The sequence below is a fragment of the Microcebus murinus genome, chromosome 13 (assembly GCF_040939455.1).
Source record: "Microcebus murinus isolate Inina chromosome 13, M.murinus_Inina_mat1.0, whole genome shotgun sequence".
Lineage (NCBI taxonomy): Eukaryota > Metazoa > Chordata > Mammalia > Primates > Cheirogaleidae > Microcebus > Microcebus murinus.
In genome coordinates, this window is record NC_134116.1 from 63560867 (window position 1) to 63587542 (window position 26676).

Here is a 26676-nt window from a genome sequence, read left to right on the forward strand (position 1 = left end):
GACAGCTTGAGTTTATTGAAACTGAGCTCTTCTATGTCATTTCATGTTTTTCCCTTGACATGAAGTCTGACCTACTTGATGAAGATGTCTTTTGAAAGACGTACTGCCAGGAACAAAATGTTTGTAAATTCAGCTTTTACCAAGGTAAACACTAAATTTTGTGAATTCACTTTCTTTGCTTGTATACAGGGAAAAATAACTATATATTGAATACATTCAAAAGTTTAAATATTCAACTGCTTTGCCATATTAAGTTGGCACAGGAAAAAAAATGCTTATCTTTTCCTCATATTCTTTATGTTTTCTAACATAAAGCATGATGCTGGACACTCGGTAGACTTCATAAATTTTTGGTGTAAAAACAAATTTTATTATGCTACCTAAAGTATTCTAAAAAGTAACTAATTGTGCATATTATATCAATGTTATGATCTTAAAACACAGATTTTTTTCATGCATTCCCTTTTATCTAAAAGAAAATATTTTTTGTATTCTTTAGGTGCTAATGTGTGTTTAAAAAAAACAAAACCTTGGAGTAAAGTAGCAGCACATAATGGTTTGTGGATTTTGAAAAGGTGCAGGCCATATTGTGCTGCCTCAAAAATACAAGGATCTGGTCTTCTGAAGAAAATATACTTCTTTTTATTCATAGCTCTTATGACAGCAATGTCAGCAGTGCCTTAGCAGCACGTAAATATTGGCGTTAAGATTCTAAAATTATCTCCAGTATTAACTGTGCTGCTGAAGTAAGGTTGGCCATACTCTACAGTTGTATTTTAATGTATAGTAAAGTTACTGGTGTGTTTTCAGTTGTATTGATAATGTGTTTTCAGTGTATCATTGATAATCTTACGATTAGTATCATCCTGTAAAAATAAGTTAATACTAACTGTTCAGATGTATGTGTCTCTTAAAATAGTATAATTGCAATTTAATAATACTTGTGTTAAATGCGATCAAGTTTCTGGAAAGAGCTTATGCAGCATCAGAGGAATTGTTTTAATGTACATTTATATTCAATATAAATATTAGTTCAGATTTTAAGATAAAACATACTAGTTTCTCTTTGTTTTGAAATTACTTTTAAAACTTTGCATATCTCAGATAAAATGTAAGATTACACATTTTGAAGAGAACTTAGAAGATAATTTTTAGTAATGTTTCTAAATATTTATAAGTGAAGGGGGGAAAGCATCAAAATACACTGGGACTCAGGATGAACTTAATCATAATTTTATAGGTAAGAAAAACCTTACAGATAACCAACCTATGTTGGGAGCTGAGGAAACAGAAACTCAAGTAGTTTACTACAGATAAATGATTAGGGTCTTAATTTTATGTCTTCTAACTTTATAATGATATACTGTTTTTTCTTGTTTTTATTAAAATGTTTTCTTAAATCCTTAGCCAAAGATTTTTATTTGACGAGTCAAAAATATAAAGGTCTGGTTTACTTTTTTATTTTCAATATTTAACTTTAGAAAAAGAACAAATTGCGATTGTAGTTATTAATTTTATACATATAAATATAGTCAACGTATTTTAATTTAATTAAAATTTGAAGGAAAATGCTTGCTTTATTTTTCTTATTTGTGGTATTTTAACTCATTAAATTAAAAAATGATGTTCGGGATGGGTATGTTTGTGTAGTGTACCATAACTCTAGTGTTATTTTGTACAAGGAGTATCTTATCCTTTTCAATTGTAACCAAGCGGAAAATCTCCAAAATAAAAGCAGTTCTTAATGAATCCTTCTCAGTCATAACAGTCTATTTTGGAAACCCCCAAAGTATTTCAGATGTAATTTAAGAAATTGTATTCAGGGGGTAAAGGACTTTCTGTTTAAATTCTAATTGAAGGTAAAATATTATACAAAACAAAGCTCTCATTTTTAATAACAATTTCAGTTTTTTCCCTGCAGAAGTTTTTCCCCAAAATAAGAACGTAATATGTTATCTGTATGGTGGCTAGAATTAAATGTCAGCTTTTACATGGAAATAATATTGCCTTTGTGCTTTTAAAAATCATTTATCAAGTTCTTGTTTCCTTTATTTCAGCCATTGCATGAAAGACTGACAAACATAATTTTTGATTCCACTAAAAACATTGCAGAGCCTAACACACAGATGCTTAGAACTATTTATTGAGTGAATTACAAAGTTTATTCAAACATTTTTTTTATTTTTTAGTAGAGATAGGGTCTCACTCTTGCTCAGGCTGGTTAACTCCTGACCTCAAGCCATCCTCCCGCTTCAGCCTCCCAGAATGCTAGGATTATAGGCGTGAGCTGCCGCTCCCAGCCCTATTTGTTCAATATATTATCCAATACTTTTCAGAACAACTGAGGAGTTAGGTTGTTTTGTTGTTGTTCTACTGTTCCTAAATGTATCTGGTCAGGTTTTAGAACGTTATATTTAATCTGTCTTCTAAACGACAAGGAAAAAACCTATATTTTACATTTATCAGGTGAATCTTTATCGCTAAGTGCTCCAGATGGATCCTTTGGAGCTGTTATAGCTAAATGAAAAATTTTCTTGTTTTTAATCCTGGCAGTAGATTAAAGAAAAATTTAAATATTTGAGGAGTAAGAAAATATAGAAAAAATGTTGTATTAAAATTTATAATAGTATGCAATTTTTTTCTAGCCTCTTAGAGAAGAGGAAACAATATCAATGAAGCATACATTTAGGAAACTTTTAACAGGACTGGATGTTTTATCCATAGAGTTAAAACACATCTTTGTAAGTAAATTTGAAACCTGTGAAGAGCCAATAGTAAAATCATATCTTTTACTGTTAATCTTTTTTTTTTCTTAGTCAGAGTCTCAATCTTTTGCCCCAGCTAGAGTGCAGTGGCATCATCATAGGTCACTGCAACCTCAAACTCCTAGGCACAAACAATCCTCTTACCTCAGCCTTCTGAGTAGCTGGGACTACAGGTGCAGCTACCTGCCTGGCTAATTTTTCTATTTTTTGTAGAGATAGGGGTCTCTCTCTCACTCAGGCTGATCTCCAACTCCTGACCTCAGGTGATCTTCCCACCTCAGCATCCCAGATTGCTACGATTACAGGTGTGAGCCACTGCACCTGGCCAATATTAATCTTAATTTGGCATTTTATTTTGCAAAAAAATAGAAATACGTAGTTATATATGGGTGTATTTTAAGTACTTGTTTTTTCCATCTTCTTCGGGGAAAAAATGCCTAAACTTTTTCATTTAGGTTTCATTTTAAATTGATGCCAAATAATTCCAATGTTGAGCATCTTGAATCTGTTACTTAGAGTATGGATTGAGTTTGGAGCCAACTCAGGACTTCAGAAGAGTATTCAGGAAGTAGTGAGAAGAGTATTTCAATAATTCAGTGTGCATCGTATATTCAAATACAAACTCTCAAGATCACACATATTAATATGTAATAGTAGATTTGAAAACTTAGCCATAGGCTAAATTCCATATTTAACATTAAAAGATATTCTTCATCATTTATATATTCTTTTGGTTATTATAGAGTTATAGGAAATGTCATTACTGATACTTGCACAGGTTAGCCACATTTGAATTAGCAAAATTATGCTTTCAGAAACCATGATCTCTCCCTAAGTTAGTATATTCATTTATTTATTTAGAAGTGAACATTCTAAATCAAATTGTATTGTTTTCCTTTTGCAGGTGGATATTACTATTCCTTCCTCATGGAAAAAGTTTTTTCTAAATGTTATTTTTCATTGAATATTATGAAAAAGGAGAAAAATTAATGTTCTAAACTTTTGAGATAGATTTGTCTCTAGTAAGTATAAAGATATATCACTTGCATATCTGGGAGGAGAAATAAGAGACCATCATTAGTACATTTCCATTTACTAAAAAATTTTATTCTTACTCTTGTCAAGGAATTACTTACAACTTCTGTTTTATACTAATAGCTTGAGTCCCTTTAATGCAGAACTGACTCCGTCACCAGAAATTCAAGAGTTTTTGTTCTTACTTATTTATTTATAAAATACATCCGAAGTATTTCTGAAGTCCTTTTTAAAGTCTACATGCAATGAAAAATACATTAACAAAATAAACTTTTAAAACTTTTATGTTAAACTTACTGTGCAAGATGACAAGTTACTTGCTGTTTTTTGTCTTTATTATACTGAAATTAAATTCAGCATTTATAATTTCTATGTGCATTTCTTGATTTTTAAAACATGGAATTTGTGTAAAAACCATATGAATAATGACTTAGGTTACTATATTGATAAGTACAGATCCTACTTTCATTCTGTAGGACTTGAAATAACCTGATATTTTTTCTTGTGATTGGATCTTTGTGTTTTGAAGAAATGTAACTGTCTGAAGAATCTTGTTATTATTTTTATTTGTCATATGCTATAAGGTTAGCTTTTTGTTTGAGAAATTCTGACAAAAGAAAATTTTAAGCTGTTTTCACACTAATATTCCTCTGTATAATTAATTTATTATTGAATATATTCTATATGTCTTTTTTTACCAATTTAAGTTTCTTTTATCTGCTTAGCATGGATGATTCTATTAAAGAATATCTTGAAGAAATGATGGAAACTTTTAAATTGCCCCATAGTTTTCTTGTTTCCACATTTTATAATTTTGGGGAATGCTTATACTTATAGATCTAACATTTTCAGAAATACAAGTTCTTATAGTACTATAAACCTTTTTTTCTCTTTCGACTTAATACAATACCTATGATAGTAACTATAGGGTAATATTTTTAAGTTTTCATATGATTTGTTAAAAATCCCATTTTGGTGTGAAACAATGAAGTCTAGTACTTGTCCCAAGTTGAGACAGTTTAAGTACATCATTTATTAAAAGAAATTGTAAATTCTAGATTAGTCTATGCAGATTTTTATATCAATTTGTTTATATTTCTTTGTCTTTTCTGACAGTGTAAAAATGTAAATATTTGACAAGCAGCATTAAAAATAGATCTCAAACATTTATACAGAAAAGAAAGAAGTACAAATTTATTTATTCTACTGTTTAGGTGCTGAAGATCATCACTGAATAAAACATAAAACCTAGGCCCCATGGAGCTCACAGTCTGGGGTTGGGGAGTGAGTAAGGAATGGACAAAAAACTGATATGTACTATATATGGTATGTCAGATAGTGGTAAGTTCTATGGAGAAAATAAAGTAGGGAAGATGGGAGTGCTGCAATAAAGGTGTTTGAAAAGCAGGAGAGACATATTTTTAAATAGTATGGTCGGGATATGGATCACAGAGAAGACATTTGAACAAAGACCTAAAATCAATAAGGAGCAAACCATGTAGGTATCTGGGAGAAGATCCTCTCAAGTGGATATTAGCAAATACAAAGCCCATGAGGCTGAAGCATTTTTTGTGTGTACAAGGAACAGCAAGGAAGTGTGTGTGACTGCGATCAAATGTACAAGAGGAAGAATAGTAACTAATAGGATCAGAATTTATAGGGACCAGATCTTGTAGCTGTTTAAGCTCTTAGTTTAATCTATAGTTTCAGTTTTCCATACTTGTTTTTTTTTTCTTTGAGACAGAGTCTCACTCTGTTGCCTGGGCTAGAGTGCCATGGCATCAGCCTAGCTCACAGCAACCTCAAATTCCTGGGCTCCAGCAATCCTCCTGCCTCAGCCTTCCGAGTAGCTGGGACTACAGGCATGCTCCACCATGCCCGGCTAATTTTTCTATGTATTTTTAGTTCTCCAGCTAATTTCTTTCTTTCTCTTTTTAGTAGAGACGGGGTCTCGCTCTTGCTCAGGCTGGTTTCAAACTCTTGAGCCCAAACAACCCACCCGCCTCGGCCTCCCAGAGTGCTAGGATTACAGGCATGAGCCACCTCGCCCGGCCAGTTTTCCATACTCCTTTAAAACAACCTTGACAATTATATATTCCTCCACCTACTTGACCTTTACAGATAGGACAGAATATTTTTATGAATCTGATTCAAGTTTAGAACCTCCATCTGAGACCATTTAGAATAAAAATAAAATGTTTAAATGCATGGTTAATAGATATTTTTGTGATGATCAGGTTTTTATGAATTGTGCTTTGTTGCCTCTGAAATTGTTTTCCACTTGATCAATTTGGCTATAATCAAAAATAATAGCTCTAAGAGACACTTTGAATTTGTTCATATTTGTCATTTAAGCAAATGAACCAAAATCATCTTTGATTCCTCCATCCTTGAAATTTCTGCCATGATTAAGTACTTCATTTTTTCTCACATACTCCTTTTCAGCAGCATCTTAGGCTGAGGAGTTGTTTGCCTGTAATTGTTTCAGACTAATAATTTAATCATCTGTATACCATGAAGTTAATCTTCCTAAAATGCTGTTTTTTCCTATAGTATAAAATACAAACTCCTTACCTTGGTACCTCATGATTGTGTCCCAGCCTTTTCTAAATTGTTTGATTTTCTTGAAATGAACTAGAAAAATCCATGCATTTTTCTATTGTCTGTCTTTATGCCATTTCTTCACCTTAGTTCTCCCTCAGCTAATTCCTGTACATGTTTAAAAATTAGGCCACATTTCTCACGTGTTAAGTGTTTCTTGACTTTAAGAGTCTGGCATTAACCATTCTTCCCATGGTAAGAAGACATTACTTCTATAGTTCTCGACCTTTTTCTCTACCTTGATACACCTGAGGTATGTAACACTTCTTTCATTAATTGTGCCTCATTTATCCATACATATTAATATTTTTAATGTATTAGCAATATGAATAAAAATTTAAGAAACAAAATGAAGAAAAGCAGGTAGACTAAAACATCCAGAACTTCAAAACAGCAACCATGTCCCAAAGTTCAAATATTAATTTGATGCCAACAAATTATATAGTTGGGTTTTTTATTTCTCAAATAGTTATATGTGAACCAGCTATAGTATATTTCTAGGATTTAAGCACATTAGAAGAATAATTATTACAGTTTTCCAATATTTTATTTATTTATTTTTGAGACAGAGTCTCGCTTTGTTGCTCAGGCTAGAGTGAGTGCCATCACGTCAGCCTAGCTCACAGCAACCTCAATCTCCTGGGCTCAAGTGATTCTACTGCCTCAGCCTCCCAAGTAGCTGGGACTATATAGGCATGTGCCACCATGCCCGACTCATTTTTTGTATATATATTTTTAGTATACATGATCTCAGTTTCTTTCTATTTTTATTGGAGATGGGATGGGGTCTCGCTCAGGCTGGTTTCGAACTCCTGACCTTGAGCGATCCACCCACCTCGGCCTCCCAGAGTGCTAGGATTACAGGCGTGAGCCACCGTGCCCGGCCCAATATTTTCAAGTCAGTTAATAAACACACTCTTTTAGGAAGTAATCCATGATTTTATTACAGTATTTATAATATTTAAAAGATTGGAAGAATTTTTAAAGTGTCCAGTAGTAAAAGGCTGATAAAATAACATGCTCAGTAGAATACTATACAACTATTTAAAATAATGCAGGTGACTATTTAATGAGCCAAAATGTTTATGATTAAGTGATTAAAAGGTTGTCAAATAGTATGAACAGATTCACTAGAACAATACATGTACAAAACTGTTATCACTGGTTTACTCTGGGTAAGAGATAAATCTTACTAAGGTGGGAGAGATCTTATTTTCTTATTATCAATAAGCATGTATGATTTTTCTGATGGAGAAAACTTTGTTTTTTCAAAAGGAGAAAGAAATCTTTGAAAAATAAAAATGATTTTTTTAAGTAACCTTACCACCTAATCACCCCCTTTGGAAATCTGATGGGAATCCTCCTGTGTTCAAGAACTTTAGAAATGATAAAGAAGAATTAACTATCATAGAAAGAACTAAACATATAGTTTAGTTTTCAAATCTCAAAATCAGATAATTTTAAAAACAGCTTCAGAAAAACAATTTACTCTAAGTTCTTAAAGCAATATTGAAACAATTCAAGAATCACTTCTAGAATTCTTGGTTGAGAGGTTTCACTGTCATTTCCCAACTCTTCTAGCCCCCAAAACCTCGAAAGGTAAATATAAGAAAAGGGGTAGGTAAATCTATTTTAATTTTGAAACTGTATTAATAAACTAAGTAGTGCAAATTTGATATATTTTAGAATTATAATGTAACAAAACTGACTTTCAGACCTAAAAAGGAAGAATTTTTCTGTCTTAAAAAGAGGTTTGTTTTATGTTTCTTATCATAAAACTAATATGTAGGTATAGAAACCTCAGAAAAGGCAAAAGATTCTATTTTAACAATCACATATTTTTCATCCAAAGGCAACTACTATTAGCCTAATATTCCTTTTCAGTTGCACGTTTGGATTAGTGAACTGTTTCTTAATCCAATGCATTACTATTCCAGGGACTAGAAAGAACACCTACTTCTAAAGAAGAGATATGGTGATATGCTTCAGACATTTTTTTTTTTTAATTTGAGTTTTATCCTAAAAAATACCACTTAACTTTATAATCTATTTCATAATCTTATACTTTAAAAGTACATAAAATTAGAAATTTTTTGTTCTCAAGACTGAGGATACAAGAAGGTGCACCTTGGGCTGCTGCTTCTGCTGTCACTGCATGCCATCCCCAAGGGTACCTTTCCATAATAAGAAAAACATTTTGAGGCAAAGGAAGTCACTGCAAATGTTTAGAGCAGGAAAGTAAGAAAACTACTACAGAAATATGTGTGCTGCTCAATATATGCTCAAAGAGAAATATAAGACCAGTGTATTAAATTGTGAGTTTGTTTCTTTTGTACCTCAACAATCACATTAAATGTATCAAAAAGCTGTGCTGTTCTAAATTGTGGAATTCACACTTGATATTCAAAAAAACATTTCTTACCGTTAATGACAGCTAATAATTTTGGTTATTTCCAATTAAGCATATTTACGGTTATAAATGTAAACATGACACTAGTAAATGAACTCAGTGTTTGGCCTATCTATTACAATGACTATTTTTTTCAGAATTTGATCCATTCAGAATGTAAATAAAAATGGTATGTCTCAACTCATTTTTCTCATACATTAATTTTTTAATCTAGCTAAACTTTTAAGAGCAATAGTAATTTAATTTAGAAAGGTAGGTTTGGAACCTGAGAAACAACTGGGCTAATAGAATAAAGAAACTATTATTTTTGAGGTCTATTTTGGGGAAATGAGTTGATCACCAAAACAGGTCTATAGTACAGATTTCTAGTGAAACCTTCTGTTATGCCACTTTTGTTAACATTTTAGTGGGTATTGCATCCTTTGAAAAGTTAAAATAGGAAATAGACTTAACAGTAAAGCTTCAGGTCCTAGTAGTTATACCATCATTCCATTTTTGAATTAATGAGTCTTAGATGTGTTTAGATACCGCCAAAGCCCAAGGAGTTTGGAGCTTTAAGAATTGATAACTTGTTCTTTTTAGAAAGTTCTACCTAGGTATAACTTCAGGAAAATTTTGTAATGATTTTAAAAATACTTCCTATGTTCTGTTCATTAAGAAACTACATTTTTTCAATGTAATCTTTATTACCAACAATACCAGATGGTCTTGGTTTCTGTTTAATTTAGAATCTATAGGTAAGGGTTCAATAAATTTCAAAACTAGCATGCACGTTCTTCATCTGTTTAGCTTAAACTCTTGCAATTTTTTGTTTGTTTTTTGGAAACCAGGACTCAATATGTTACCCAGGCTGGTCTTGAACTCCTGGGCTCAAGCATTCCTCCTACCTCAGCCTCTTGGCTAGCTGGGATTATAAATGTGCACCACTGCATTTAGCTAAACTATTGCTATTTACTAATTAAATTTAGTATGTGGTTCATGTAAGGCCACATGTATAGATGTGATCCAACTAGAGTGAATTCAGAGAATGGAAAAAATATGAGGTGTTTGAATATCATGAGGAGTGGCTGGAGGTACTCAGAAGCTTGCTTTAAAAAAACTTAAGATTCATTTGTTTATTGCACTGCAGGACAAAATTGGGGGGATCGAATTTCAGGGAGGCAAATATAAAGTCTAATATAAGAGCTTTCTGCTAATTATGGATGTGTGCATTATAGAAATGACTGCCATAAAAGGACCTTAAAATTGATGAAACAACACTTATTAAGATTTAAAAAACATCTTTTGAAATGAAAATCAACACATCAGCTTGAACAAATCCTTTAAAAAATGTAAGGCATTTGTGCTTCTTAGCACAATGAGGACAATTTTTGACTAAAAATAGGGAAATTTCTGTATTTTATTTCAGAACAGTTTTTACTGGAAATGAGTATTGTTTTAACAGAACTGACATTTACCTAAGAAAGGTACTCTGAGAAGCTCAAAAATCGAGGTTCCTATTAATAGAAGCATATGTCATTTGCCTGAAACCTATGAAATAACAATGTTAATGAAAATACTAGAGCTAGGAACATAATTTTTAAATTTTTTTTTTTTTTTTAGAACATAATAGTGTTTTGGAAGATTTGCAAACACTATTTCAGAAACAGCATAAGATAAAAAATTGTTTCCAAAATATTTACGTAAGTCACTGAATATTTCTGTAAAAAAATTTCAAAGAAAATTTGCTTTTTCAGAGGCCACAGCCTTTATGGTGACATCAGGGAGCACAACAAGTTGTGCCATGATACTTGGCACTGCCAACCCAAATGAATTATAAGGATTGTCACTGTAAATTCTCATGTTTGTATCCTGACCAGGCATAATGCAGAGGCACACACACACACTCAACACAATCTGGAGTAAAGAGAAAATGAACAAATCAATAAAAGCAAAAGGTAGAAATTGAAGAGAAAAAAAGTCTGAAGACTAAATAATTTCACCATCCTATACGTAATTTAAAGTATAGAAATGACTTAAACATATCAAGTGTATAGTTTGCAGGTATTTTCTCCCAATCCATGGGTTGGATCTTCACTTTGTTAATTGTTTCCTTTGCTATGCAGGTTTTCAGTTTGAGGCAATCCCATTTGTCTATTTTTGCTTTTGTTGCCTGTGCTTTTAGAGTCCTATCCACGAAATGGTTGTCCAGACTGATGTTGTGGAGCTTTTCCACTGTGTTTTCTTTTAGTAGCTTTAGAATGAATTTCAGTCTTACATTTCAGTCATTTATCCATTTGGAGTTGATTTCTTGTGTAGATAAGGGTCCAATTTCATTCTTCTGCATGTGGATAACCATTTATTGAAGAGACTAACTGTTCTTTCCCCAGTGTGTATTCTTGACACCTTTGTAGAAAATAAATTGGCCATAAATGCCTGGGTTTATTTCTGGGTTTCTATCTGTTTTTATGCCAATACCATGCTGCATTTATTACAATAGCCTTATAACACATTTTAAAATCAGGAAGTGTTATTCCTCCAGACTTGTTCTTTTTCTTTAAGATTTCTTTGGCTATTTGGGGTCTTTTCTGGTCTGATGAAAATTTTATTTTATTTATTGTTTTTTTTTATTTCAGCATATTATGGGGGTACAAATGTTAAAGTTACATAATATTACCCATGCCCCCCCCTCCCCACCGACACCCGATAAATGTTATTCCTGTATGTCCACTTAAGTGTTGATCCGTTAATACCAATTTGCTAGTGGGTACATGTGGTGCTTAATTTTTAAATATTTCTGGAAGCTTTTATAAGTTAGCATTTGTCTTGAAGAATTTCTTGAAGTTGGTTAGAAATCCAATATAGAGCTGGATCATTACATAGTTATTTCCCTCTTAAGACTTCAAAGGAGAATAAAGGTGAAGAATTTGGATAAACTAGCAGGAAGGAATCACTTCCACAAAAATGTTTAATCATACAGTTTTGATTTGGGGACAACTGAGTTGTAGTGTCCACAGGGCATTCTTTGATTGTATTCTAGGATGCTTGGACATTATCAAGACTACAGAGTCATAGTGTGGATTTAGAATTACCACTCTTGGAATTCTCTTTCTGTAGTTAAATATGGAGGAATTTAGCTTCAATTGGAGCTTTTCCACCAAACTATGTACATAATAGGTGTTCAGTTATTTGTTAAATGGAGTGTTCCCAGAAAGGTCAATCGCACTCTGAAGTTGCCAGTGGGTCTAGTTGATTGTGGTATCAGATATGCAGGAAATACTCAATTCTGTATTATCTTTGCCAGTCTTTTGAGCCTAGATCATTGTTGATACTTGATTAAACTATTATAACTTAGTTGGGATTATTTTCGTGATGTCTTTTAATGTAGGCTCCTTAGTTTTTATAGTTCATGTACTTTTTAAAGTACCCTGGCTCTCTTCCAAAGTATGACATTCTTGATATGAGGGAAAATTGTAAAAAACAATAATGAACATGAGCCCCGGCACATTTGTTAATATTTGGCCCTCTGGGAAAGGTGAATAAATTTTTAGTGTTTATTTTAGGTGGTTATTTTAGTGAAAATGAGCACAATCAATCAAATCAAAACATTTTAATACCTACCTGATAGAGCTATTGATTTTTCTAAAGTATATATGGAAACCACTTAAGTTTTAGGTGCTACTATTATCGGTAGAAATAATAACTGCTAAAACATTTTTACATTTATAAACTCATTTAATCCTTACAACTACCCTATGAGAGAGGTACATTATTATCTCCAAGTTATGGTAAGGAAACTGAGTCACAGAGAAATAGCATGCCTAATTGTCACATAACTAGCAAGTGGAGGAGTCAGGAGTCAAGCTCAGATGGTTTGATTACAAAGTTCGTGGTCATAGACATTATATCTAATGGCTCTTCCTATAGCCAACAGGAGGCTACAGAGATAAAACTACAGAAATAGTAAGCCATACAATGCTTGAATGATAGTGATACTTTCCTTTTAGGTAGCACTTTTAGTCTTACATCATTGTGTTGTTATGCTCATAACCATGATAGGCCCAGATCTTTACACACTGTACTAACTACTTCCATTGCAATAGGAATCAGGGACATGGTAAGATTGGCTTTCCAGAACTTATTTTAGAAGGGAAAATATTAAAGTGCAACAACAGACCAACATTTTTACATCTTATTTTTTTTAATGTCTTAAAGATAAGTTTGTATGCGGAAATACAATACTAAGCACAAATTATCTTCTCGAATAATTCATGATGGTACTCCTGTCTTCCAAGGAGGTGTGCACTTAGAAGTGTGTTTCATTAACAATGGAGGTGGGGTATGTATATTGTCCATGTCCTGCATATATTGTGGTCCGTGGATATACATGCAAATAGATGAATTTGATCAGAGTCTTTAAGATAATAGCATAATATTCCCCTTAAGAAAACTTTTGCCTACCTGTCCAGAAGAAGTCAATATATAGGTCATACTTGGTTGTTTGTAAGAAATTAAAGCACCAAGTATCAGCGCCATCTGACATAAAGATACTGTCCCTCTGGATGCTCATCAAAATATAGGTAAAAGGCTGTAGACCAACCACATTAATAATACATCCAAATTGTAAACTTATTTTAGACATACCATTAGAATTTTATGTCAGTTTAAAGATTTGGACTTCTGGCAAAGTTTAATAATCACTAATTTCGTTTTGCCTATTATAGAGCAATTGTAAGTGGCAGAGTAAATTCCTTTTCAGCCATCAGAAATTTTCTTATGTGTCACTTCAGAAGGGCAACACCCTCCCCTTCATACACACGTGAAAAATTAGTAACTCCTTTTTCTGTGTTATTGCTTATGTTACATCATACTGTGATTATGTGCTTCTGTATTTCTCTACTATTAGCCTATAAGCTTAAAAGCCTTGAGCCCAGAGACTGTCTTAGTGAACGCAGCTCATTTGTTGACTAGTGTGGTAAATAGACCTGGTGACCTCACATGCCACTCAGTAATATGTTAATTCCCTTATTAAATAGAATACATTATGCATGTGTCTGCTCGGTGTTGCAAAATAAAAAAAAATAAAATAAAATAAAAAAAAAATAAAATACATTGATATCAATATTAGTATGGCTGCTCAATTAAAAGCAACTCATTGGTCAGATATCTAGAAATTCTATCTTTTCAGTGGGCTTCTCCTGGGCTCAGGTCAAATTTACTTATATGTCACCATCAGCACAATTTCATTGAAGGATCAGAAAGAAGGAAAGAAATGAGAAGCATGAAAACAGTACTTGGCCAAGCACAGAATGTAGTTTTATGTGTGAAGTCTTTGTAAGGGTTCTTTATTTCTCATTGAAATGACTTGCTAGATGAGGAATAAATTTGATGAAGCTTATTTTACCTCCTAGGTAATATGGACTAGAAACATTGACAGTATATCTGATGTTAATCTTAAAAGTCTCTTTAGCATAGTAAAGCTTGATCCCCAGATGTTCTTTCTGAAAATTTACAAGAAAGCACCATAGAGGTCAGGAATTCCAGTTAGTTTTGCTACTAGTTCGAGATTTAGAGGTTTTAAAAATATTAAGTTCTTTAAAAAGTATTTAATGACTATTTTTTCCATTTTGTCATTCATCTGATTGACCTTATTGTCTGATTACTTTAAGACAACTTCAAAATTCAAGACAATCTTGCTTTGCCTGATGAATTTATATTGGCTTATATGTTGAAATCCAGCTAGAACAGCAGTCTATAACTTGCTGTCTGTTTCTACTTCATGAAAAAGTGTTTTCACTTGTATCTCTCCCATCGAGATCATAGAGTGCGACCTCTCTTCCTAGTACTACATTTGTGTTCTTGCTGATTTCCCAAACTCAGCTCTACCTGCCCACCCACAGCCATGGTACTCAATCCTCTAGATCCTGCCTGCCTAAATCCGTAGCATTCAGAAGCTTTGCCCTGCATTAGGAAATCATCTGGACTCTACTTTCGTTTGGGGACTTAAGTATATTTCCAAATTAGACTTTCCATAGAGAGGTCTAAAGTTGAGAATTCCTTTTTTCTTTTTTTTTTTTTTAGCTAAGTTTACTTTTCATCTTGTTTTATTTCCTCAGTATTATAATCTTTTTATATAAAATTGTGCTGCTAAAATTTTCATAATTTATTAAATAAGAATGTATAATTTTGTAATGTATGATCTCTAACATATTTTAAGTTAACATAATCTTGCATATATAAGGAAAACATTAAAAACATACCTGATACATAATAGATGTCCAATATCCATTAGAATTAATACTTAATTATTTAATAAATCTGATTTAATTAACATGGTGATGTTAAAAGGTAAATCAGAATTTTTAAAATTCTTTTATCAATAAACAACTTTATAATTTAAAGCCTTCTGTTTTCAGTATTTGCTTTTAATATTCTTTTTTTTTTTCTTTGAGATAGAGTTTCACTGTGTTGCCCGGGCTAGAGTACCATGGCATCAGCCTAGCTCACAGCAACCTCAAACTCCTGGGCTCAAGTGATCCTGCTGCCTCAGTCTCCCGAGTAGCTGGGACTACAGGCATGCGCCACCATGCCCAGCTAATTTTTTCTATATATTTTTAGTTAGCCAATTAATTTCTATTTTTAGAGAGACAGGGTGTCACTCTTGCTCAGGCTGGTTCCGAACTCCTGACCTTGAGTGATCTTCCCAGAGTGCTAGGATGCTTTTAATATTCAATATTTTCATATTTACTTTCAGTTCAAAAGATAAAAGTTCTCAAAAATAAATCTTTTAGATTATTTTATACTATTTTGATTCTGTTTCTTGCTCCTGTGAGAGAAAAATGCTCTAATACAGAGATGTCTAAAGAAAACTTAAAATTAGGATTCTTTCAAAAATTCATAAAATAAATAACATGCAAAATGAAATAAATAATATAAATTAGAAGTTAAAGTGTTCAATAGATTAATTTGGTCATTCTACAATCTGGAAGTTATTATCTGCTGCTTTGTCCTCATTTTTAAAATCTCAGACATTGAAACCTCCTCTACTTCTCATTCAGTAATGTGTGTACAGCTATTAATTCAACAAGTCACTTTGTTCACGGGCACTTTCCTCTGTTACTAGTCTCTTCAGTGTTATCAGGATACATTTTACTAATAATTAAGCATGTATGAAAAGCTCAAGCTTTTCCACAGCTTTAGAAGGCCATGAAATAAAGCAGAATAAAAGATTATATGGCATAAAATTCATATTTGTGAATACTGTGCTAAAGAAGTATGTAGGTATCTTGGTAACTTTGCCAAAGGAATGACAATGTAAACGGAATCTTAAATGTTCCTATCTCAGAGAAGTTAAGTGTGGTCATATTCAAATACTTGAAAGTTGGCTCTACTATAGGTTAGATGTAAGGCCTTAAGCAAGCAAGTTGCTGTCTCTCTCCAAGCCTTTAAATTTTAATTAAGACCTTGAACTTGATGTCTTGTCTCAAATTATTAACATCCTCAAAGAGGCAACCTCCAGAATCCATTTTGTGAATATTTGGCACACTGGCATATTACTTAAAAAAGCAGAGGGGAAAAGTTAAATAATCTTGTTAACTGGAAAATCACCTTATGATTCTGGAAATTATATGTTTAATTTTGCCATTATAGAAAAAGTCTGAGCTTTGTTTCTCTTATCCTTTGCCAGATCAACACCTTGACTGTATGAAACATGGTTAACAAAAAGGAAAACTAGCCCCCCCCCCTGGAATGTGGAAAAGCAAAGCACCATAAATGAAGAAAATAAGAAAATTTTAAAAGTATTATTAGACAAAACATTTAACTGAATCAGTAGAGCAATGTGGAATACTGATTTTGTTAACTGAAGTTTACAATCATTTTAAACCTTGTTTAAATATTTCCTAACATGTTTTTAATAAAAAAATGCAATATTTTAATATTTACTTGCCTTAATAAAGAATATACAGGATATTGTTAAATTTTATGAATAACGATCTTATTTTTAAGTCTTATAAAGTATAGAAGTCCCCTCTTATATACAATTTTGCCTTCCACGTTTTCAGTTACATGCAGTCAACTGTGATCCAAAAATATTAAGTGGAAAATTCTATAAGTGATTTTAGCATATTATGGGGGTACAAATGTTTAGGTTACATATTGCCTTTGCCGCACCTGAGTCAGAGCTTCAAGCATGTCCATCCCCCAAACAGTGTGCACTACACTCATTAGGTATGAATATACCCATCCCCTAATCCCCCTGCCATGTGCCTGACACCCAAAGAATGTTACTACTATATATGCACATAAGTGTTGATCAATTACTACCAATTTGATGGTGGGTACACATGGTGCTTGTTTTTCCAATCTTGTGATACTTTGCTTAGGAGAATGGGCTCCAGCTCTATCCAGGATAATATAAGAGGTGCTAGGTCACCATTGTTTTTTGTGGCTGAGTAGTACTCCATGGTATACAGATACCACATTATTAATCCATTCATGTATTGATGGGCACTTGAGTTGTTTCCACATCTTTGCAATTATGTGAACTGTGCTGCTATAAACATTCTAGTGCAAATGTCTTTTTTACAGAATGTCTTTTTTTCCTTTGGGTAGATGCCCAGTAATGGGATTGTTGGATCAACTGGTAGTTCTACTTTGGGTTCTTTGAGGTATCTCCATATTACTTTCCAGAGAGGTTGTACTAGCTTGCAGTCCCACCAGCAGTGTATGAGTGTTCCTGTCTCTCTACATCCACACCAACATTTATTGTTTTGGGGCTTTTTGATAAAAGCCATTCTCTCTGGAGTTAAGTGATATCTCATTGTAGTTTTGATTTATAGTTCCCTGATGACTAGATATGTTGAACATTTTTTTATATGGTTGTTAGCCATTAGTCTATCTTCTTGTGATAAGTTTCTGTTTATGTCCTGTGTCCACTTTTTAATGGAGCTGATTTTTTCTTGTGGATTTTCCTGAGTTCTATATAGATTCTAGTTATCAGTCCTTTATCAGATGTGTAACATGCAAATATTTCTCCCATTCTGTAGGTTGTCTTTTGCTCTAAGGACAGTTTCCTTGGCTGTGCAGAAGCTTTTTAATTTGATCAGGTCCCATTTGTTTATTTTTGTTGTTGTTGTGATTGCCTTTGGGGTCTTCTTCATAAATTCTTTCCCTACGCCAATATTTATAAGAGTTTTTCCAATATGTTCTTTTAGAATTCTTATAGTTTTATGCCTTAGGTTTAAGTCTGTTACCTACCGTGAGTTGATTTTTGTGAGAGGTGAGAGGTGCGGATCCTATTTCAGTCTTCTACATGTGGCTATCCAATTTTCCTAGCACCATTCATTGAATAAGGATTCTTTTCCCCAGTGTATGTTTTTGTTTGCTTTGTCAAAGATTAGATGACTATATGAGGATGGTTTTATATCTGGGTTCTCAGTTCTGTTCCATTGGTCTGTGTCTCTATTCTTGTGCCAATACCATGCTGTTTTAGTTACTGTAGCCTTGTAGGATAGCTTAAAGTCTGGTAAATTGATGCCTCCCAATTTGTTTGTTTTGCTGAAGATTGCTTTTGCTATACAGGATCTTCTCTGGTTCCATACAAAGCATAGAATTATATTTTCTAGATTTGCAGAATATGGTATTTTAACAGTGATTGCATTGAATCTGTAGATCACTTTGGGTAGTATAGACATTTTAACAATGTTGATTCTTCTGACCCATGAGCATGGTATGGTTTTTCACCTGTTTACATCCTCTGCTATTTCCTTTCTCACTGTTTCATAATTCTTCCTGTAGAGGTCTTTCACTTCCTTAAATATTCATAGGTATTTTATTTTCTTTGTTGCTATTGTGAAGGGCATTTAGTCTTTGATTTAGTTCTGAGTTAGTCAGCATACAGGAATGCTACTGATTTGTGTACATTGATTTTATAACCTGAGACTTTGCTGAATTTATCAATTCCAGTAATCTCACAGCAGTATCTTTGGGGTTCTCTCGACATAAAATCATATTGTCAGCAAAGATTGATGATAGTTTGACCTCTTCTGCCCCCCCATTTGGATGCCCTTGATTTCCTTCTCTTGTCCGATTGCTCTGGCTAGGACTTCCAGCACTATATTGAATAGAAGTGATAGAGGGGAACCTTGTCTGGTTCCAGTTCTAAGCATGAATGCTTTCAATTGTTCCCCGTTCAGTATGATGTTGACTACAGGTTTGTCATATATGGCTTTTATCATTTTCAAGTAAGTCCCATGTATGCCTATTTTGTTAAGCATTCTTATAAAAGGGTGCTGAATTTTGTCGAATGCTTTTTGAAATATGTGATTCTTAAGTTTTAAATTGTGAGCCATTCTGACGAAATCTTGCACCATCCTTTCCAGAACATGAATCTTCCCTTTGTCTAGTATATCTATGCTGTAGATGTTACCTGCCTGTTACTTAGTAGCCATTGTGGTTATTAAATAAGATCCCCTGCTATGGGACCACAGTGCTTTTGTTGAAGTAGCCCTTATTTTACTTCATAATAGCCCCAAAGCCCGGAGCAATGATGCCATCATGTTACAGTTATTCTCTTTTGTTATTATTGTTAATATCTTACTCTGCTAAATTTCTCAATTAAGCTTTATGATAGGCATATATATAAAAGAAAAAACATAACATATATAGGACTTGGTACTGTCCATGGTTTTAGGCATTCACTAGCAGTCTTGGAATGTATCCCATATGGATAAGGGGGGACTACTATATATAAGTATAGAATTTTTAAGAATTGTTCTGTTTTAAGCCATATACCTGGAGAGTGATTACAATTTTTCTTAAGATTGCCTTTTTTTTTAAAGTAGAGTGCAAGTAACTAATTCAGGTTAATTAAAGATTCAACTAGGAGAATTCTAGTTTCCTTTATGAAAAATTTTACTTTATTCCAAAGTGAACAGAAATATATTGTTATTCATAATTTCACTACCCATTTGAAAGATATATACTTCAAAGCCATGGTCCCCAACTTTTTGGCACCAGAGGCCAGTTTCATGGAAGACAATTTTTCCATGGACAGGGGAGGAGGAGTGGGTTGTGAGGGAGGGGTCTGGAAGTCAGGAGGTGATGAAACTCAGGAAGTGATGTGAGGCCATTTCCTAACAGGCCACGCCTGGGGGTTGGGACCGCAGCTAAAAGATTCAAATTACAGACTTTTCAGTAGTGATCTATTAGTTATAAGCAAGGCCATATACTTATATAAGTCTCTCCTATGCCAAAAATGTTCCGGTTCAGAGGGGATTGGGTTGCTTTTGATCATGGCTATGTTATTAATATAAGTGATAGAGTATGACAGTTTTATTCTTATGAAAATCCAATTTTTAATAGTGTGATCATCTGGGGTTATGATAATTTGAGGTTTCAAATTCTGTAAATGAGAATGAATATAGCTTTGTTTCATAAAAAATAGTCATTATTAAAATATAATTTTAAATACCTTAAGAGTTTTCTGTTTGCATTTTTTAAATTAGATAATCTTTATTATTAGGGGCCTACTCTAAGCCTAGTACTTCACTATAGTCTATAAAAGATAGTCCCTGCCAGCAAAGAACTTTTAGCCTAGATGGGAATATTATACTAATATATAAGAACAACTAGAGAATAATGGAATGTAAACTCTGTCTTGCTAACCTAAAGTATGGTAGAAGCTCAAAGGATAGGTGTATTTAAACTCATCAAAGACCTCTAAGAGGAAGTGGAAGATGAGCTGGTCTTAAAAATGGATAAGATTGATTAGGTGAAATGAAAGAATGATAACTTTCAAATGCAGAAAACAATGTAAACTAAGTCATGATCAAATAGGAAGGAGTAAAGTAGCTACAGTAGAATGAAGGCAGAGAGTAGATACTAGGGAATAGGGAGGAAAATGAGTATAATCCTGTTTGAGATTATTTTCCTTTTGCATAAGTTACCTTCACAATCTAAACAAGAATATTCATATTGCCTATAGCCCTTCAATAGGCAAGGTGTGATGCTTTGGGAAAAAAAAGAAAACTTGTAAGAAATATTAGAAGGAAATCTAGGCTTTAAATAACACAAGTTCACTCTAAACAATTAAGGGATCTGTGGCTTTTAACTCAGCAAATTAGGTGAGCAATCTTGAGAGGAAATGGTTGCATAGACAAAATTTTGTACTATGTGAGATATTTTTTACCCTAGGTAAGATTGTCTTTACCACTATGGGAATGATTGTGAATTAATACCATAATACTACAGTTAAGCCAAAGAGAAATAATCCTCCAAACCTCTGATTTTCATCCAAGCCTTAGCCCAAGTTATTTACTCGTAGAATGTTCTTTCATCTTCAGTCTCTCAACTCAATCTTATGCTCTCTACCCCCTACAAGAAATTTTTCCAGTTTACTTTTCCTTTTAGCCAAAAATACTATTTTTCTTTTTTGTGCTTCCATACCTGACTTAGAACAATTAATGCATTCTGCCTTATGGGAAGGAGCTGTCTTATTTTTTGTTATATATTTTGCAAACCTAGCATAGTGTCTTAAGCATAGCTTGATAAATGACCATTGATTGCTGAAAATTAGCAGCAATACCTTTATAATAAAATAGTATATTCTGGCAAGGCTGATTACCAGCTAGATAAATATAAAAATGCACAGCTTTTTTCATACTACCTGTCAGGGCTCCTCTTAGTCTATGCTTCAAGTCTTAGGTACCTTAAAATGTCATTTTTTTTAAATCAAAGCCAGAAACATGTGGCTGATGGGTATGAATAGTCAGGCTTGTGAAATTTTGATATATTTTTGAGAGCCATTAATGATCTAATTGATCATTTCTAAGCTTTCCAGTGAAGTCTGAAATACTATAAACGTTATTTTTTGGCCTTTATTTGTGTATCTCTGAGGAGATGGGAGATGGTAGTGAATGTAATCACAAATACAAGTAATCACAAAAACAAGTACTAAGCATCTACTATAATTCTTTAAGGTAACTCTAATGCTTTTGAATGCCTAAGCTTTACTGAAGCAACCTTACTGAGTGAAATAGGCTTTCCCATAAACTTTCTTGAACAATTTTATGAGAGACCAAGGCCCACCAAAACTTTCAGAAATCTAAGAGGGCAAAGACAATTGTGCATTAAATATGTAGCATTTGTTCATTGCTAGGATATTTGTTTTAAGTCATATTTGTAATAGGATAAAGATTCATTTTTATATACCCTTAGGGCATTTATACAAAATCTATACAACATTTATGTCTGTTTTCTAGAACTTGATGTATAAATTATATTTTTTGAAAAGTCTGTTGTTGTTCTTGGTTTTGTCTTGGTTTTGAGGGTGGTTGACATATTCATTATATTTAGCACGTAGCCAAAAGTCAGGAATTCAACTAGCAATTAAATGTTTCCTATGGTGAAGCACTTTTCCTTCTATATTGATTTGCTTTATGACCTGTTTTCCAGGTGTGAATTTTGTCACCACCACTGCCTTCCCCCTAAAAAATGAGGACTGATTAAACCACAGGTTCTTAGACCATGTGGAGAAGGGACTGAGACTGGAAGCAGAAAACAGATGATGCCTGTACAAAGCAGAGTGCCTGACAACAGCTCATTTTAGTAAGGGGCACTAAATGCCCCTTGAGATGATCTCCTCAGCACAAAACTGTAAGTAACTTTGGAAACTTACAAGGGAATTGGACAGTTGTTTCTGCTGACTCAATAAAAACGTCTTCATTTTATAATTTGTGGCCTACTGCTTGTAAATTAAGATGCACTGTCAAGTAGTGGGCTTTCTTGGTTTGTAGGTAAGAATTTGAGCTAAAACTGAATGCAACATTCCCCAAAAAGTAACCTGGGATCTGTGCCATATGACCTGAGGCAAAGGTTAGATGAATTTGGACAACTAGTTAGAACTAAGTTATTTTGCCTATGCCTAGAAAACCAATTAGAGGACTTTAGTCTTGATATAGCAAGGAATAAGGAGACATTATAGCCTCTTGAAACAAAATAATAGAAGTTGACTTTCTGGAAGTTAAATGTGGCAATGCTATATATAGAAATTTCTAAGAAATAAAGTCTGGTGGCAAGGAAACTGGGCTTGTGACTACTGTAATAATTGATCTAAGGGTGAAGAGAACCTGAGCAGAATAGTGACATGAGAATGGAAGTGAAAGAATGAGACATTTCAAAGGAAAATTATGTAGAATACCATGATGGGTTGAATAAAAGGGAAGTGTAAAAAATTACACATTTTCTATACTGGAAGACAATGGTGATATCACTGAAAGAAAGAATTAAGAAGCCAGTTTAAGAGAGAAAGATGTTGCATCTCATTTTTGTAATATTGTATGTAAGGTGATATTTAGGCAATCAGTTTGAAATGCCTTTATTTAAGGTCACTGGATATACAGAACTGGAATTCTATGTAAAAGGCTGGAGAGCTGGGAGGCCGAGGCAGGCGGATTGCTTGAGGTCAGGAATTCAAAACCAGCCTGAGCAAGAGTGAGACTCCATCTCTACTATAAATAGAAAGAAATTAATTGGCCAACTAATATATATAGAAAAAATTAGCCGGGCATGGTGGCGCATACCTATAGTCCCAGCTACTCAGGAGGCTGAGGCAGGAGGATTGCTTGAGCCCAGGAGTTTGAGGTTGCTGTGAGCTAGGCTGACGCCACGGCACTCACTGTAGCCTGGGCAACAAAGTGAGACTCTGTCTCAAAAAAAAATTAAAAAATTAAAAAGGCTGGAGGGAGATTTGGCAGTTATTTACATAAAGAGGACAAAGGTAGAAAAGCTCACTGAAGCTCTTTTTGAAGGACAGTGGATCACTTTTTAAAAATAATATATATATATATATAAACACATGCACATTTATGTAATAAGCTATTTCATTAGGTATATAATCTTAAACATTTCCAAAATTGAATTAAAACTCTTCTCTTTTTCCCTAGTGTTGTATCTCAAGCTTGTGTCTATAAGAAAATCCCTACACTTGTATCAATTATTAGGGTCAGGGACTAAAATGTGTTAATACTCTTGAACCTTACCTTTCCTTTTAATAAAACAAAGCTCTTTCCTAGCATTAAACTAAGGGAATGAAATTGAGAACTGAAAACCCAAATAATTCAATCAATTAAAACTTTATAAAATTGACAAGGCTTTAGTTTCTCAAATGGAAAGGCAAGTAATTGAATTGAGGGAAGTGTGCTAGTCTCCAGTTTCAAGAAACAGTACAGCACAAAGAGCTGGCATTCTAGCTAAAGAGTTGAAATAATAAACAGAAATTTGAAAACCAGGAAGACAAGTTTTCCAAGAGTGCAACTGTGGCATTTCAAAGGAGATTTAACAAGAAATTCCGGAAGATGGCCAAAAATAGGTTTAGATAATTGAGATTCCTTATTTGAATACTTGGTTTTGATGGAGAAATACACTTAGGAGGAAATGAAGGTTCTGTCTAAAGTCTGAAACTTTTTCTCACCCTAAATTGGGTTTGCTTGTAAAGAAAACTATGAGCCAAAAAAAAAGAGAGAGGGAGGAATTCAGCACTGCTTAAATTGTAGAAATTTTAAAAGTGACAAAGACAACAATTTTTAAAAAATTAATCACAAGCAAAATATTTTGGTTTTCTAGGAGCAAAACCTTGTTTTGTAGGATTCCTATTTATAAGTAAAAATATTTTGCTGTTTAATCAGTTATTACTTGCCATGAAAAATAGCCTCCCATCATTAGACAGAAATACCACACTATTCTACATCTTGGATTTTTAATATATTTTATTTTGATGATATGTAAAAGAACGTAAAATGTTAATCTGCACTTCCAAAATAGCCTTTAAAAACCTCAGTAATATGTCTTCTGGATATATCAGAATCTTTTGGACCATTTCACCTTAATTCTTAAATCACTTGATTAGTCCAAGTTCAGTGAACCTCAAGTGGGGTTATCTAGAACTGGGAACATTTCTATCAATATTTCCATCCTAGTTACATCTGACTTACATGTCTGGTCTGCTAACTTCTACTTTTTTCATGACTCCTATAATATAGAGGTAAGTGAAGATTTAATATCAATTATAATTACATGATATTCATTCGGAACTTGTATTCCCAATATTATCTTAACTGCCAAGCAGTCTTGTAGCATTACATTTTTATTAGCAAATTATGTATATTCCAATTTTGGCTGGGCTATTTTTACTGAGCTTAAATGTGTAATTTGCGAAGAGTTTATATTCCTATATACATCTACATTTTCATCTTACTTCTGTATAGCATTACCCAAATAAACTTCTAATAGAAAATACCATGCCGTATTTTCTGTAGTCTATAACTTGAATTAACTCTTTCAGACTGGATTATATAAAAGTACCCTCAACCATCTTTGATCTACTATAAATCTTGTTTTTCCAGTGTCTCCATTCACTGAGACTATAGCTTTCCTAATGTTTCAGTTTGCTTGAGCCTGTTAGATGCCCAGCACTGTGGGGGAATATAAAGAACACTATGCAGCACAATACCAGTCCTCATCTTAAAAGAATTCATGGAACCTCAGACATTGTGGTAAAAAAAAGGGTAGGACAAATCTCTCCTATTTGTCTATTTGGGAACTGAAAAATTTCACATTCTTTCCAGAAGTGTTGTAAAATGATGAAAGTTACATGAAATAGAAACAGTTGGTATTTGGCATGTTTTGCCCAACTAATATGGTAAAAAGTCATTGAAACAAATGATTTTTGTTTTAATGATTTCTGGATTTGAGGTGTTAGTGTGAAATCTAAAGGTGCAGAAGACTGCCTGCCTAAAAGTCCTGTGTGGTTAGATAAGTCTTAGGCACATTTTAGTTTGAGGAGCAACGTCCTATTTATTTTGCTGTATGTTTAGTTCCTTTTTAATTCTGTGCTATGCCTAATTTTCATTTCCCATTTTCACTCATGTAAGATTTTAGCTTTTTATCCATGAAAACACTTTTGTGATTGGATCTGTCTCATAGTTTAGATAAATACTAAGGTATTTTAGATGGTGAGTTTTTTGATGAAGTTTGTACTTAACTTTTTATCTCTAATAGACCCAATAAAAGGCCTAATAACTGTTGAGGTGTAGTTCTATAGTAAAGCTGGTGGATAATTGTGTATTTTATTAGGTTGTTGATATTCCAGAATTCAAAATATTTTTAGTAATATATTTTCATCTCTTCTCTTATTTCTTGAGCATTTTGTTCAAAAAAAGTAAGTTTTTTAACATTGCTCTCTCCTGTGGGTTCTTTCGCTGAAGGAAGGTAATAAAATTTCTTAAATTTCTTTTGGAAAATTCTTCTTAGTGGCTTCTACATTGCTAAACTTGCTGCTTTAGACTTTGTCAACTTCCCTAACACAGATGAAAAATAGCTATAGAATATAGGAGGTTTAGAGTGCTCTTAGCAAATCTTTTTTTGGTAAGAGCAAAACCCCAGCACTGGTGATATACCACTTTAGCGATAGGATAGTAATATCACCATTCCTATTATTTGATCGAGTATCAGTACAGAAGCTTATAAAGCAAAGCTGAAGTTTGTCAGTTGTAAATAGTATACAAGACAAATTTGAAACAGATTATGATCCCTAAACCATATATTTATCAAGGTGCTTTCTTATGACTATCTTATGACTCCAGACTCTAGATTTCAAACACATTTTAAAAGCAGTCCAAATTAATTCTGACTTTACCATAACCTTAGAACTCTTTGTACTTATTATTTATATATTAAATCCAAGAGTAAAATTTAACACTAGAGTTTTTTTTAGAAAATCTTTGTGGGGAGAACTTCTAGTCACTTGTAAGGTAAATTATGAGATGCAAGAATCATAAGCTAAAATCTCTGGTGCCTTATCAGAAATGAAACTGTGAATGATGGAAA

General features: G+C 33.2%; 1 protein-coding gene across 2 annotated transcripts in view; it reads left to right on the forward strand.

Annotated features, from left to right (window-relative positions):
• The window catches only part of LOC142874877 (uncharacterized), an 88479-nt gene that overhangs the window by 36924 nt on the left and 24879 nt on the right, over positions 1 to 26676 (forward strand). For both annotated transcript variants that reach the window (XR_012922459.1, XM_076009445.1), the window contains exons 3-4: positions 66 to 3787; positions 22246 to 22446. The gene's annotated coding sequence lies outside the window, so the exon portion shown is untranslated. The remainder of the gene's footprint in view (positions 1 to 65; positions 3788 to 22245; positions 22447 to 26676) is intronic.